The 16,417-nt window shown below is 40.1% G+C and overlaps 1 protein-coding gene across 1 annotated transcript in view; it reads right to left on the reverse strand.

The window, feature by feature from the left end:
- SERTAD2 (SERTA domain containing 2) overlaps nt 1-15,524 on the reverse strand; it is a 122,261-nt gene extending 106,737 nt beyond the window's left edge. Inside the window, exon 1 of the mRNA XM_007970441.3 lies at nt 14,828-15,524. The gene's annotated coding sequence lies outside the window, so the exon portion shown is untranslated. The remainder of the gene's footprint in view (nt 1-14,827) is intronic.
- Nucleotides 15,525-16,417: the final 893 nt, after the last annotated feature.

The raw sequence follows: 16,417 nt of genomic DNA on the forward strand, positions 1-16,417 counted from the left end.
AGAGAGAGATCAGACTTCTCACCCTTCTTCCATTCTCTTGCCACGGAGGGCGGCAGAATTAAACGTTCTACTTACAGGGGTCAACAGGGATCAATAACTTTCCTTCAAGAGTGATCCTGTCATTTTGGAAGAAAATCCAAAAGGGAAGAACATCTCATGTAATTAGGTTGTGGCAATTTTGCAGGAAGTCACAGGTGTTTCAGAAGTGCTTTAGAAATACCATAGGGGGAAAAATATGACAATTCTTCTCTATTTTGAAAAGGGCATGCCTGAACAAAGACCCTCCATTGTTCCCGCATACAGTATTGGAAAACATGTCTTTGGAAGATGACTCTCTCCTGCAGTAGGTATGAGAGGGTTCAAGACCAAAGAATCCCAAAAAAAAGATGTATTGGCAAATTAGACACTTTTTTTTTTTTTTTTTTGAGACAGAGTCTTGCTCTATCACCCAGGCTAGTGTGCAGTGGTGTGATTTCAGCTCACCGCAACCTCCACCTCCCAGGTTCAAGCAATTCCCTGCCTCAGCCTCCCGAATAGCTGGGATTACAGGCGCCTGCTACCATGCCTGGCTAATTTTTGTCTTTTTAGTAAAGATGGGGTTTTACCATCTTGACCAGACTGGAATTAGACTTTTTTTTTTTTTTAAAGGAAATTCTGGTGAAACTGGAGCAGCTACACTACGGTGGTGAGTCTAGATTTTCCTAAAATATAAAAGACCTGGTCTATCCTGCACAAATAAGTCACTATATTTCAAATACCTTTTTATTTTGCTTACCTTTTCATGGGTCATCATGGTTTTCTTTTCATAAAGGGGGAAATCTATTTCAACTCGGTTTTTATGGACAGTAAAGCTGAAGAGATTTTTCTTCACATTTGATAAATATGTACAACACACAGTTTTTTTAAGTGTTATTTTTAAAATATAGGGTCTTGCTACGTTGCCCAGGCTGCTGTTGCACTCCTGGGTTCAAGTGATCCTCCTGCCTTAGCCTCTGGAGTAGCTGGGACTACAGGTGCATGCTGCCATGCCTGGCCTTGTACACAATGTTAACAATTTCCCGTCCTTGGCTTCGGAAAAACATCAAGTGAAGTTGAAATACATAAGATGTTTCTAGGGATATATTATAGAAAAAATTTAAAATAAATACATAAGGCCGGAAGCGGGCGCTCAAGCCTGTAATCCCAGCACTTTGGGAGGCCGAGATGGGTGGATCACGAGGTCAGGAGATCGAGACCATCCTGGCTAACACGGTGAAACCCCGTCTCTACTAAAAAATACAACAAACTAGCCGGGTGAGTTGGCGGGTGCCTGTAATCCCAGCTACTTGGGAGGCTGAGGCAGGAGAATGGGGAGGCGGAGCTTGCAGTGAGCTGATATCCAGCCACTGTACTCCAGCCCGGGCAACAGAGCAGACTCCATCTCAAAAAAAAAAAAAAAAAAAAAAAAGGAAATACATAAGAAAAAAATAAGATGGGCAAGATAGGTTAATGGAAGGTCTGACCAATTTGCAAAGCTCACATGAAATGCTATGCCCTAGATAGTGAGGTGAGAGGTCAGGTAGGAGACCAGCCAAGGAAGAGTTACTTACAAATGCTTACTAGTATGGAGGGTGGCAGCATCAAAGGAAGATGGGATTTTATATAAGATTGAAAGGAGAGAAGAAAGAATAGGAATTAACATTTAGTAAACATCAGCTTTGTGTTTGTTGCTTTATTTATTTTATGTCAGTAATAAGCATAGAGGTAGATATCGTTGTTCCCATTTTACGGCAAAGAAAATGGAGTCTTAGAGACATACCCAACATCCATTCCTCCCTTCCTCTCCCTAAGTGAACCCCATCCTGGCTCTAGGGGTAGGTTTACAGGTTAGTCCAAGCCATCCAGGGTAGAATGCTCTCTGAAGACAATTACTGGCCCAGAAGTGGGCAGAGATGCCCAATCAGACAGGAAAACTGACAGTCCATCCTGTGGAGAGGTTTCTGACTTCTCAATACGGTGATGTATGGCTATAACCCAGCTGGAGGAAGGAGCTGAAACAAAGTCAGAGCCAACAAGGAGCCTGGCACAGCAGAAAGACACTCAGAACCTGAGCTCCAGAACTGACCAACCCTGAGGCCTGCCCTGCCTCTGAATTTTTTGTGAAAAGAATACATTTCCTGACGATTCCAGCGAGCTTGAGGGCAGCTTCTAAAAGCATCTTAACTGATACAAGACCTTCACTTCTGCAAGGTCACCTGCAGTAAAGGGTCAGAGCAACTATTTGAACCAACACTATTCCTTCTGACTCAAGACTGAGCTTTTCCCACTAAACCACACTGCAGCATGAACTTTGAGAAATGTTTCTTCCTTCTCATCGCTATGATCATGAGTTGGGAGAGCTAGAAAAGATTTTACCTCACTAAACATAGAAAATGTGTTTACCTCATAAAAATGTTTGAAGTAGTGGCCTCACTTGCAAACACAGAGAAGAAATGCATATCTTTACCAGCAATTTCCAGAATTCCATATTCTGTGAAACTTCTCACTTCATATGCATTTAATTTTTAGTAGGATATAAATTCATATGTCTTTAATGAACTGAATTTTTGAAAAGCATTCCAAATTATTACCAATTTTCCTAGGTGTGATAATGGCATTGTGGTTATGTAGCAAATGTCCTTGTTCTCAGAATATGTATTCTGAAGTATTTGATGGTAGGGACTCACGATGTCTGAAACTTACTTTTACATGGTACAGGAAAAAAGTACTCAGAGAAAGAGGGACAGACTCATAAAGCCAATACGACAAAAGGTTAATAAGTACTGAATCGGGGTAGAGAGAATATGGGTGTTTGTTGAATTACTGTTAGGTTTTCTACATGTCTGAAAAGTTCTATGATAGAAAGCTTGGGTATGGGGGAATATGGTATGAGAGACAGCATCATAAAGCACAGTGTGGCTGTACATTACAATAACCCAGGGCCTCACCTCTGGGTTGTGGCCTGGACATAGGTGATTCCAACGTGTCCTGCTAGTGTTGTAAAAAGAACTAGAGCTTTCAAATCACTCATTAATGACCTGATAGCCCCAACCCCAGAAACACAACTCTGATCATTTTAGTAGACTATTTTTTTAATTCATGAAAATTTGCCAATGTTCTAAATTTAACATAGGCATTAATTCCAACAATAAAGAAGCTTCAGCTGGGCACTGTAGCTCACACCTGTAATCCCAGCACTCTGGGAGGCTGAGGCAAGAGGATTGCTTGAGGCCAGGAGTTCAAGAAAAGCTTAAACAACCTGGTAAAACTCCATCTCTACGAAAAAATAAAAAATAAAAATTGGTTGGGTGTGGTGGCTCACGCCTGTAATCCCAGCACTTTGGGAGGCATAGGCAGGTGGATCACCTGAAGGTCAGGAGTTCAAGACCAGCCTAGCCAACACAGTGAAACCCTGTCTCTACTAAAAATACAAAAAATTAGCCGGATGTGGTGGTGGGTGCCTGTAATCCCAGTTACTCAGGAGGCTAAGGCAGGAGAATCGCTTGAACCTGGGAGGTAGAGGTTGCAGTGAGCTGAGATTGCGCCATTGCACTCCAGCCTGGGCAACAAGAATGAAATTTCATCTCAAAAAATAAAATAAAATAAAAATTATCCAAGAGTGATGGTGCACACCTGTAGTCCCAGCTACTTGAGAGGCTGAGGTGGGGGGACTGCTTGAGCCTGGGAGATTGAGTCTGCAGTGGGCAGTGGCCACACCACTGCATTCCAGCCTGGGCAACAGAGCAAGACCTTATCTCAAAAAAAAAAAAAAAAAAATTCCTGATATTATACATATAGAAATTTACCTGATATATATACTGGGCAGCATAAGGAATATTTGATTAACATTAAACTACCAATTAACAAACTTATATTAAGATATCTGTACTGTGCTGAAGACCATAGAGGCAAGAATAATGGAACAAACCTAGTTCTTCCCTAAACAAATCTATTCATAGAGTCTATGGCCCAACATGCCAAAATTTAATGTATAACATGCGGGGGAGAAAAAGGAATATTTAAAAAGCATTAAGCCATTTAACCTCTTCCAAAAAAAAGAAAGAAAGAAAAGAGGAGGAAAAAGCCTCACTAAAATCATGCTCTTTACTCCTTGCCAAAGATGAGTCATAATCTGTTAAACTATAAGAAAAGGATTCCTTGAAGAATACACAACTGCAATTCTCCAAATTCAAATTTGGGCAAATTACTTAAAGATACTCCACTGAGTCTTACATATGGTAAAAAGCTCTCTAAGGTCCTATATCTAAATTTCAACGGGCACAAAGACCTCCTTAACTCTATTTGTCTTTCTTACTTTAAATATGTGTTTCTGGGGTATAAGATACAGGTGAATAAAGGGTAGATGAAATAAAGAAATAAAAAATAAATAACAAACTTTAAAAATATAATTCTTGGTCAGGTGCAGTGGCTCACACCTGTAATCCCAGCACTTTGGGAGGCTGAGGCAGGCAGATCACCTGAGGCCAGGAGTTCGAGATAAGCCTGGACAACATGGTGAAACCCTGTCTCTACTAAAAATACAAAAAATTAGCTGGGAGTGGTGGTGGGTGTCTGTAAACCTAGCTACTCAGGAGGCTGAGGCAGGAGAATCACTTGAACCCAGGAGGTGGAGGTTGCAGTGAGCCAAGATCGCACCATTGCACTCCAGTCTGGGCAACAAGTGCGAAACTCCATCTCAAAAAAAAAAAAAAAAAATACCTATTATAAGAAATGTGTGTGTGTGTATATATAATATATATTATACATATTAATATATATTATATAAATATATATTATACATATTACATATAATATATAAACATATATAATATATAATATATAAACATATGTAGTATATATTATATAAAATAAACATACATCATATATTATATATATATAAGTTTTATATATACATTTTTTTTTCTGAGATGGGAGTTTCACTCAGTGGCCCAGGCTGGAGTACAGTGGCACAGTCTCAGCTCACTGCAACCTTCACCTCCTGGGTTCAAGTGATTCTCCTGCCTTAGCCTCCCAAGTAGCTGGGATTTACAGGTGCCTGCCACCACGCCCGGCTAATTTTTTATAGTTTTAGTAGAGATGGGGTTTCACTATGTTGGCCAGCCTGGTCTTGAACTCCTGACCTCGGGTGATCCACCTGCCTCAGCCTCCCAAAGATAATAAGTATTTTATCCTGAAAATATACCTTAAAATCTGGTTGGCTTTTTAAAAAGTTTTATTGATATATAATAAGTGCATATATTTAAAATGTACAATTTAATAAGCTGTGACATGTATACACCCTCAAAACCATCACAACTTTCTAGATAATTAACATAATTAACACCTTTGGTGGCTTTTTGAATCATATAGATTGAGTGATGGTTCTAGGAGAAATAGTTTTCAGGAAAAGAAACTTTTCATACAGATTATCTTTTTTTTTTTTTTAAAGGAAGTATCCACATAAGTATCTGAATACTGTTGTTAACAGATAAACTTTGAGACTTTGGGGTTTTTTTCCGCTTATTTATTTATTTATTTATTTATTGAGACAGCGTTTCGCTCTGTCTCGTAGGCTGGAGTCTAGTGGCACGATCTTGGCTCACTGCAACCTCCGCCTCCCGGCTTCAAGCAATTCTCCTGCCTCAGCCTCCCAAGTAGCTGGGATTACAGGCCCTGATCAGGCTGCTCTCGAACTCCTGACCTCAGGTGATCCGCCTGCCTCGGCCTCCCAAAGTGTTGGGATTACAGGCGTGAGCCACCGTGCCTGGCCTTTTTGCCCTAATTTAAATATAAGAGACAAGCAAACGTTGTATTATCCTATCTTAGATTTAGCTCCAAATAAACAAACACCTGTACTATAAAACAGAGATTCTTAATATTTTCAAATGTCCAAGAAAATGAAAACAAAAGCCACAGTCACATAACATTACATGTGAGGATTTAAACACACACACACATATATCAGGAACTTCAGCTAATTCCAAAGCAAAACAATTCAGAGAGATTGTATCTATAAATCATAGCAATATATGCAAACTTCCTAAATTTGTCATATTCGGTCTGGAGGACACCCATCTTGTAGGCAGGGCTACTCTAGGAAAACCCGAGGAAGAAAGTGTCTTCAGCAACTGTCAAAAGCCTCCAACCCACATTTTATTCCCCTTCCAGTGATTCTTCCATTTTTTTTCAGAGAACTCCCCTTGTCCATGGGGCCCATATTGATGTATCAGGCTTCTCAAAGCTATGAAATAATTTTTTTTTTTAAACAGTGTCTCACTCTGTCGCCCATGCTTGAGTGCAGTGGCTCAATCATAGCTCACTGCAGCCTTGACCTCTTGGGCTCAAGCCGTCTTTCTGCCTCAGCCCCCCCAAAGAAGCTAGCTAGGACCACAGGTGTGCACCACCACCTAGAACTAATATTTCTTGCGCAGAGACAGGGTTCTCGCTACGTTGCCAGACTGGTCTCATACCTCAGGCCTCAAGCAATCTTCTCAACTCAGCCTCCCAAAGCACTAGGATTACAAGCTTGAGCTACTGTGCCCAGTCTTGAATAATTTTTATGCTCAAGAAACTAAAATATATCCATACTGTGTCCATATATTCTATTCTCAGGCACACTTTTTGCTTCCCAAGGTGATAGCTAGTGAATGTAATAAATGGGTGGAATGCGTGCTCCATTCCCCTTTCCTCCCCTCTCTTGCTGAATCACTGCAACAGCTTGCACAGAGACTATTCTACCCTTAAGTGTCCAAGGACAAAAAGAAAGCCTGCTAACCATCTTTGCCCAGACTTAAAAGGAAGGATGGGTTCCCAGGAAGGCCACATAGAACTTCTGCTAGAAGGCAAGTTCACTTGGTGCAAGACTAGGCTTACTGTAGTGGTCCACCCTAGACTTCCCATTAAGCGAAATCACATATTGCCTAATATAAATGATTTAATTTTCATATGGGACTCTTTTGTCTCTAACTGGACTGTGAACACCATTATAGGCAGATGCCATATGTCTTATTATTAGTCTCTGATACCCCCAAGCACTTGGGACATGTATTAAACATTAATAAAAATAAAACAATTAATGAAAATCATTATATGTTATACTGTATTAATGCTACTTGTACTGCATACTTGGGTGTATCTACTTCAATATTTGAGGTGGAAATGAACCCTAAGGGTTTTATGTATTTGTTTGTTTGTTTGTTTAGGAAATTACATAGTACAATCATAGAAACAAAAAATTAGTTCTTAATGTATACTAAAGAAAACTTAAGATTTTCTTGCTAATTGTGCAATACAGCAGAGATGACTCCATTTCCATTGTGCAATTTTCAGTGTTACCGGTTTTCTCAGGCTCTATTACAAAGAAAACAAAGCAATAGGAGAAAACAACTTAAAAGTATAAAGAAAACCTAGGAGAAATTTCAGACTCTGTCCACTGTAAGGTTTTCCAGGGTTCAGAAATGAGGATGATTCATGATTTCTGTTGGAAACTACTGGCATTATTGTTTTTAATATTTCAACTCAAATTCATATAAAAATTGTCCATTTAAGTGAAATTTTGTTTTAGGATTTAGGATTCCTTTTATACCAAGTCAGCAGGCATGAAATCCATGTAAAGAATCTTTACTTTTTTCAGGTCACTATTGTACAATGCTTAATTATAACTACTCCAAAAAGTAGACAACAAGCTGTAAATACCCCCAAAATAGTTTGGAATTTCCATAAAGGCAAGCATATTCATCCCTCTTCTTCCCCGCTATATCATACGTGTTTAACAAGAGTAGCTGACCCATAGTAAGTGCCCATTAAATATCTGTTGAATTAACTGAATGAGTAAATGAACAGAAGCCCAAAATGGAATGCATATGTATAAAAAAGATCAAACTTCTTCCATGAGGCATAGATTTTATAAAGTACCATTTCTGGGAAATCTCTTATTTAATCAACTCCAAAACTCAGTTTATCTTATTTTGTTTTCAAATTGTTTAAATAAAAAATAAAAATAGATTTTGCTTTTTAAATCAAAAGAATTTATTTTTGTTTAATCAAATTTAAAACTTTTCTACTACTGATGTCTGAATAATGTCAGATATTTTGAGAAACTATTAAATATTTTTTCCAGATCAATGAAGTTTGGTCCTTACGAAAACTTTTTTACTTACAGGATTTTTATGTAAATCTTTTATGTTTAAAAATACATATTCATTTTTATACTCTGATTTTCCAGATAAAAAGAACCCTTAAAATCAAAACTAAAGTTAACTCAAAGGCATACATTTCATTTGAGTTGAAGCCATAAAAGACAATGAAGCTGATGGTTACTTCACCAGGGAACATTCATCATTCCACAATGGTGAACCTTGGAAAATCTCACAGTGGACATGGTCTGATGTTCTGCCTGGCTTTAAGGAGCTAATAACAAAACAAAACAAAACAAAGGAGCTGCTCATCCCGGCTAATGTGATGTTCTCAGGCAAGCCACCCTCCTTGTGGTCAGGTGGCGATGATCATGGCAGACACCGTCTCCAAAGCTCACCAGGGCACCAGACATGGAACAAAAACAAAAAGCTTGGATGAAACATTTCAAGATAACGTGAAAAGAAAAAAATCTGTGGGCTCCTCCACATAAAATAGATTAATAGAAAATCAGCAAATAATAAACATGTTACAGTTTTCCCTTGTTACCACCTCACACAAGCTAAAACTTGGTCTTAGGTTTATGACGTGGTCCCTTAAGTTTGTGTAGATAAGATGATTAGAGAGCTCATCTTCTGAAACAAGGCAAAACAAATGTTCTATAGAGAAGGTCGTTCCATCAGTCTCATAAAGCAGACTAAAATAAATAAAAACCCCTACTCCATACATTATATAGAGGTAAATGCAAAGGGAGCTAACAGAAAAAAACCTGCTATGATCATGGAAAAAGAATTCCTACGATTCTTGGGAGGAGGACAGAATAGAGTAAAATGAGGAAGATGGTACATAAAAAGAAAAGAAAAATGTAGAAATATTAAGAAAACTGAAATACAATGTAAGAACAAAAAGAAGGGTGTGAAAAACAGATGAAATTTAAACAAAAGGTAGGCTAGTTTCGTTATTTTATTTAGTATGTTAAAGGTAAATATTCAGTACCAAAGAGTTATACATACCAACACACAACACATTATAAACATCAATGTGAACTTTAAATTCAAAAAGAAAACTGATCATTCTAAGTTTCAGTGGGTTGGCTACTGAACAGTAAGGACAATATGTTTTTTAAAGTTGCTTTCTGCTTAGAAACCTCACATTTGAGGATCACTATTCACTCTTCCTAATGTCAGTTAGAAGAAATAATATTTCTTTACATGTCTTATTTGTTTTAATAGTTGTTATTCTGAGTACACTAGAATTTCATTTTCACTTAAAAAAGTGAGTAACATCATGAGGTTGTGACAATTCTGCTAATAATCACAGCGACATAAAACTGAATTCAAAGGAATGTATATAATGCTAATTATATACATTGACTTTTAAATTTTAATAATTCCTAACTCATTGTTAGGGACACAGTTTCTTAAAATGCAGCCTTTCCACATGGGCCTTCCCTAGCTTTCTGAAATACAAAATTAGCCAAAATAAATTAAATCCTCCAAGCCACTATATTTTGAAATAATGCATATTTGACTGCATTCAAGGTAAAAAAAAAAAAAAAAAAAGAGTATAAAGAAGGGTCCTTTCCAGGGATTCCATTCTTCTCAAAAAAATAAAAATAAATAATAAAACAAGAGGGGTCCTACAGCCAAGTAATCCTTTTGAAATTTAAAAGTAAATAATATGATTAATTTTTCTATTTGAATATACTGCTAATGGAATCTAAGTCTGAACATGTTTTCCTGCAATGCAAGTGTAAGTTTTATAAACTTTAACTTAATAAAATGTGTTAAGGTATTCTCAGATACCTGAAGTTTGTTCTCAAAAACATCAACATCTGTTATAACCCAGGACGTACCAAAATCTCAGTGTTAACATTTAAAACCCCATTCAGCTAAACCAAAGTTCATTGCTTCTTTAAAAGGTACCATATATATATTTTTGTGAGCATACTAGTAAGAAGTCTCTTCACATATAAAACGAAAAGGAAAAATGCCCATTAGGTAAAAAATCTGAAAGATCACAATTTTTAAATAATGGTGAACAAATATTCATTTCTAAATGCTAATGTTTACTTTGTATTTGCTTGCATTGTGTCCTTCTCAAATGCTTTTAAAAAGCACTTACAACTGACCCCTACAACTTCCTCTGTGAGTGAGCAGAGGGTAACTGCCTTCACTCATGGAGAGAGTGGTAAAGGTTAAGTGTAATGCTCAAGGTCACATGCCAATCAGTAGCATCACTCAGTATAGAACTTCATGAACCTTAATTCTGAGTTTACGCCATAAGATAATGCATATGTTATTTTCTTCTCCTTTTGATTACTGACAAAGTATACAGATAGTTATCCATGTCCCTAATGTTAGCAGACAAGGATAGAAATCACAAGCCTCAAAGGTTATTTCTACCCCTCCTTGCTCTTCTTTCCAAATAACTGTACACAACAAACATTGTTTAAGAAAAAAACCTGCAGAAATTGTATATGTCTGTAAAATACTAATAAATACCCAAATGTCCTTATTAAGAAAAAGCTGAAAGAAAGAAAGAGGTGTGACCTATGGAATATATGTCATGCTAAAATATGTCAAGTGAAAAATAAAGAGACTTCCTATCTTGCACACCAAACACTTAAGTACAGTCTCTAAGTGCTTATAAATTATTATTTTTTAGAGTTTCACTTTAGATTAGCTGCTTTAAATGTATCAAAACAAAAAAAGGGCAAGTTTTCTAAATTAATTGTTTTAGCCCATGAAAATGGAATATATTCAACTAAACAGGGTAAGTGATGATTTGGTTAAACAAAGATTTATATACACAAAATTGCCCACATTGTAATAAATATTTCATATATGTGTTTGAAAAGTGTTAACAATGTGATGGAAGACTGTAACAATTCTGAGTCGATTAGCATTCAGATTTTATTACCAAGGATCTCTAATGAAAGATAATTCTGGCTTTTTATAACTTCAGAGGGCTCAGGAATTAGACTGGATTTTATTGACAAGTAAAATAGAATGATTCTATAAATGAGGCAGGTGGTAGGCCCCATCAACTTTGCTTATTTTGAAAAACAGATTCCCCAAGTGAGTAACCATATTAAGCGTATGGTAAAGTTTAGTGTGTTTTATTTACTAATTTCATAACTTCCTTTATGATTCCTGCCACACTATTTAGTGCAGCTATTTCAATAGCTAATTATTTATTAAGTCTACTCAAGAGAAAGTTTCACTCTTGAATGGAAAGAGAATAAGGATGTGGTCCCTAAGGAAATGATGCCATTTTAAATTTCACATGATTAGGTTGATACATTATCTGTATTATTATTAATCTGTAACAGACAATAACATCATATCATTTTTGGGACAGTCCAAATCCAATTCATATAATTCATATTAATCATTAACAACATCCAACTTAATGACAGAAAGTGTGGGAGTCAGAAGATTTTATGATTAAAAACTGGACATGTCAGGTATCAAAGGAGGATATGACAGGCATACTTTTCAGACTATTTTCTATTTAACCTTGAAAATAAAAAATAGTTCTATAATGAAAAGTAAATTATACTGTAATTCCTCTCATTTATTCTCTGTTTGCAAAAATAATTGAGAATGTGAAAATTCAATTCAATAATACAAATAATAGTATTCTCTACAATATCACTTATAATGTCACTCAACTACTATAAATATGAGTAGCATTATTTAATTAATTTCACACACATTAATTAAGCTTCTTTAAATACAAGGTACTGGGCACTGGAGATTAAATTATGAATGAAATACTATTCTTACCCTCAAAGAGTTTTCTGTTTAACAGAAGGGAAAACCACAGATAACATCAAATGAGTGATATGTACTACACTTTTAATAGCAGCACGTACATTCTAAATGCAAGTTTAAATGAAAGGGGATCAACTCAGTTCATTCAATAGCTAAATTTCCTTTTTCTTTTTTTTTTGAAAGGGTCTTACCAAGCACGGTGGCTCATGCCTGTAATCCCAGCATTTTGGGAGGCCAAGAGGGGTGGATCACTTGAGATCAGGAGTTCAAGACCAGCCCAACCAACATGGTGAAATCATGTTTCTACTAAAAATACAAAAATTAGTGCAGCTGTAATCCCAGCTACCCGGGAGGCTGAGGCAGGAGAACTGCTTGAATCCTGGAGGCAGAGGTTGCAGTGAGCCACAATTGCGCCACTGCACTCCAGTCTGGGTGACAGACTGAGACTTCATCTCAAAAAAAGAAAAAGAAAAGGAACCCAAGCCGAAGTGCATGCAGTGGCGTAATCACGGCACACTGCAGCCTCCACCTCCAGGGCTCAGTAGCTGGGACTACAATCATGTGCCAGCACATTCAGCTGATTTTTGTATTTTTTGTAGACACGGGGTTTTGCTGTATTGCCCAGGTTGGTCTTCAAGTCCTGGGCTCAAACAATCCTCCCACCTCAGCCTCCCTAAGTGCTGGGATTATAGGCATGAGCCACTGTGCCTGGTCCAGTAGCTGTATTTCTTAAAGGGTCATACAAACTCTAGATTAAAAGTATAAATCCCATAAAACATCAGGCATATTGATAAAAATTTTATCGATAACAATAATTTTTATCTTCACAAAAAATTGTCTAAAAAACATAGTCATTCATATTTCAAGATATGCAAGGCACATAAGAGTTAAACTTGCAAAGATGCACCAAAGACTACTCAATATCTTTGCATATATTAACTCTCATTCTGTGCAATCACAATAACCCTATAAAGTAGGTGCTATTATTCCCATTTTACAGATGAGGAATCTGAGGCTAACCTGGCCAAGGTCACAAAGATAATGAGGAAAAGCTGGGATTTAAACTTACGGAATCCGGTTCTGGAGGCCCCACTCTTTTCTTTTTTTTTTTTCCAATTATTTTGTAGAGACCGGATCTCATCATCTTGACCAAGTTCGTCTCAAATTCTTGGGCTCAAGTCATCCTCCCACCTCAGCCTCCCAAAGTGCTGGGATTACAGGCATGAACCAGCGTGAGGTCCTACTCTTAACCACTATACTAGAAACCTCTCTAAGACTGCTGGTGACGATGGAGCAGCTAACATGGAGTGCTCTGTGACATGCACTCTCATGCAACCTTACAACAAACCCTTGAGAAGTCATTCTTTCCATCTACAGGACAAAACTCACAAAAGCCAGGTTAGAAACGTTCCCGAGGTCACACAGCCAGTGAGGGATGGTGGTAAGATTCAAACCCTAGCAGCATGGCTCCCTTGTGCTATGAGGTCTTTCAATAATTCAGTCTTACACTCATAAAAAAGGTCACATGACAAAATGTATTAATTCAAAAAGGCTTTGTATAAGTCTTCCTGAAACACTCTGGAAGGTTTTGGGGCTTATGACAAGCATTTCTTTAAGACAGCATTTACATTTAAGTCACTTTTCAACTTTACTACTTTGGGCTGATCATAAACACATTTCTGCTCTTTAAAAAGGAATCTTTCTGTAGCAACTTGGCAGATTTTGGTACAGGAACAGTCTATTCTTTAAAATTAAATTTAGTAACAACTTATTCTGGTTACTCTGAAAGAGAAGGAGAGAATGAACTATTAAGAGGCCTTTCCTGTACTTTAATATTTCAAAACATGTTTGGTTTGGCCTAATTTGAATCTTGTGGACAACTAGCCCAGAACTTGACTCAAAAGAGTAACACCATTTTAAAACAGCTGAATTCAAAAAAGCAACCTCAGGAGCCAATTCTGACAACTATTTCTCATAATTTTTACTTTTATTTCAAACAAAATATGAAAGATGCATATGGCAACATCCTCATAAAGCATATATGGACAGGTATTTGTAGTTCCGAACTATGGACAACCAAGAAACCAAATTGAAATTTTACAAAAATCTGTAGTATGACATTGCTGAACAAGCAATCAAGTACACAAAAGATGGATATCAAAAGAGAAATAATCCATATTTCTCTCAAATCCTTAACATGCTCCATTGTGTCCAGTGACTGAGAAATTTAAAACTATGCTGTAATGCCTCCCTGGAACAGAGGTGAGCTAAAGATGAAGTGTAAAGCTGGATTTCCATCTTACCTTGCTTTCCTCCAACAGGTTCAAAGACTTCATAACCTTTGATACGGACTTGATATTTTTTTCAATAGGGAACCCATAAAACTATTTTCAAATAAAAACACTAAGCAATGCCACTAGACAATCTGTCTTTCTCTGATCTATCGTTGCTCTATCGCCACGCATTCAAATTAAAAATACCTTTTTGCTTCCCCTTTATTGAATAAAAGTTTAACTTTGAATTAGAAGAAAATGTACCCATCGTCCCTTTTACACTTTTTGCAGGTGATAGAATCTATCAGATCACATTGGTGGCTATCACTGCTCACTAAGCATCCTAAAGACAGAAAGCATGCCATTACCAAATGTTTTATAAGCGTTATAATACCCCGATGGTGGAAGTCTGGCAATACCTAGATATACAGCAAGGCTGGTGAATAAGGAGTTGAGGGGCGGGGGAAGCGGGAGTGAGGGAGGGAGGAAAGGAGGGAGTCGCCACCTTAAATCCATGCCGGACCGGGAACCTGCAGCCCACAACCTGAACCCTACCCTCCCCAACAGTGGACCGGCCACCACATTTTTTCAGATCCTCCCCACCCAACCCAGCACAGCACTCACCCTTCTGCGAAGAAGTCGGCACCCGGTCCAGCTCCGAGACGGGTCGGGGTGGCAGCGAGGGAGGGGACGTCTGGGCTGTGGGCGGGGGTGTCTGTGCGTCACTCGAGTACAGGACGGTGAGTTCGAGGGTTGGGAGCGCAGAGGAGCGGGGAAATCAAGTCACGGCCGAAAAGGGAGGAGGAGAAACGGAGGGGTGGGGTGATGGAGCGCCCCCTCCCTAAAATAAACCCACTGGCCCCTGCGATCCCTGCCCCACAGAGGGAAAACAAAATCAGGGGAAATAATAGACCGACCAATAAATCTCTAAAACGACGAGGAGCGAGGAACAGACTTTAATTTAAAGGGGGGAAAATTGAGCGAGGGCTGGAGGGGAGACAGAGGGAAGTGGCTCTGGGTCTATCCCATGCCTTTGCAGTCCCCAAGCAGAGGAGGAGGCTGGCTGAGGGGAAGTTGCAGCGGCTCCCGAGGAGGAGGAGGAGGAGAAGGAGGAGGAGGAGGATGTTACACCGTAACAAGTACAGACAGACAGCCATGGATCAGAGGGGCGCTGCAAGCAGGAGCAGGGGCGGCCGCGGCTGGGCGAGCGGCGGCGGGCGGCAGCACCGCCTGCTCGGCTCGCTCAAGACATTTAATTGGATTGATGGGTTGTGCAGTGACTCACAGACTTTACAGAGTCGTACAGCAATCCCCGCCCAGCTGGACAGGGGAGATGCGGCGGGGACGGGCGGGGTAAGGAAGCCGAGGGAGAGCTGGGCTGGGAGGTGGCGACGGGAGGCTCAGGCGCTGAGGGGGCGGGAGCGGAGCGGAGCTACCCAATGGTGAGGCCCGCCGTTCCGACGGGCGTGGGCCTCAACCTATGGCGGCGCGGCTCGTTAAGCGGCTGGCTGCACCCCTGGCCCAATGAGTCTTCTAAGGACACTGCCGCGAGCGGGGCGGGGGCAGTGGTGTGGGGGGTGGGGAGAGGTGGGTGGACGTTCAAGTGTGGGGTGGAGGAAAGGAGGAGGTGCCGGAGACCCGCGGAGTTACTCGGCCCTCCTCGCTCCAGAAGTGCGCCTTCTGCCAATCCGAGCGCCTCGCGGGAGTGATGGACGCGAGCGTGTGACCAATGGGGAGGAGAGGGCTTCCGCAGCCGGCCTGAGGGGAAGGAGCGGGCGGGCCGGCCTTCCCCTCTCCGCCCGCGCCTCTCCGGGCCCGCCCTCCCCTCCCGCGCCGCTCGGGTCAGTCACGCAAATAACAGTGTGAGGGCCGGGGCCGCGCGGGGCGGGGGCGGGGGCCCGCTGCTGGCTGCGTGACAGCGATAGGGACTGGCTGTGCTGCCTACTCCGATCCGGCAGGAGGAGGCGGCGGCGGAGGCTGGCTCCTTACTCTGCGTGCAGACGGCTGCTGCTGCTGCTGCTGCTCAGCCTCTGCCTGGCGCTGCCGGGGAACCCCTGCGGCCAAAGCCCACTCCCGAGGGACAGCCAGATTTGGAGTGAATCAGATCACGCAGTGCCCACTCTTGGAAACCGCTCCAGGGGAAGTCCGGCGGGGCTGTGCGCTGGGATCTGAGGAGGCTGGAAGCCGTAGGCGGGAGGCTTGGCCGTGACATTT

This window comes from Chlorocebus sabaeus, chromosome 14 (genome assembly GCF_047675955.1).
Source record: "Chlorocebus sabaeus isolate Y175 chromosome 14, mChlSab1.0.hap1, whole genome shotgun sequence".
NCBI lineage: Eukaryota > Metazoa > Chordata > Mammalia > Primates > Cercopithecidae > Chlorocebus > Chlorocebus sabaeus.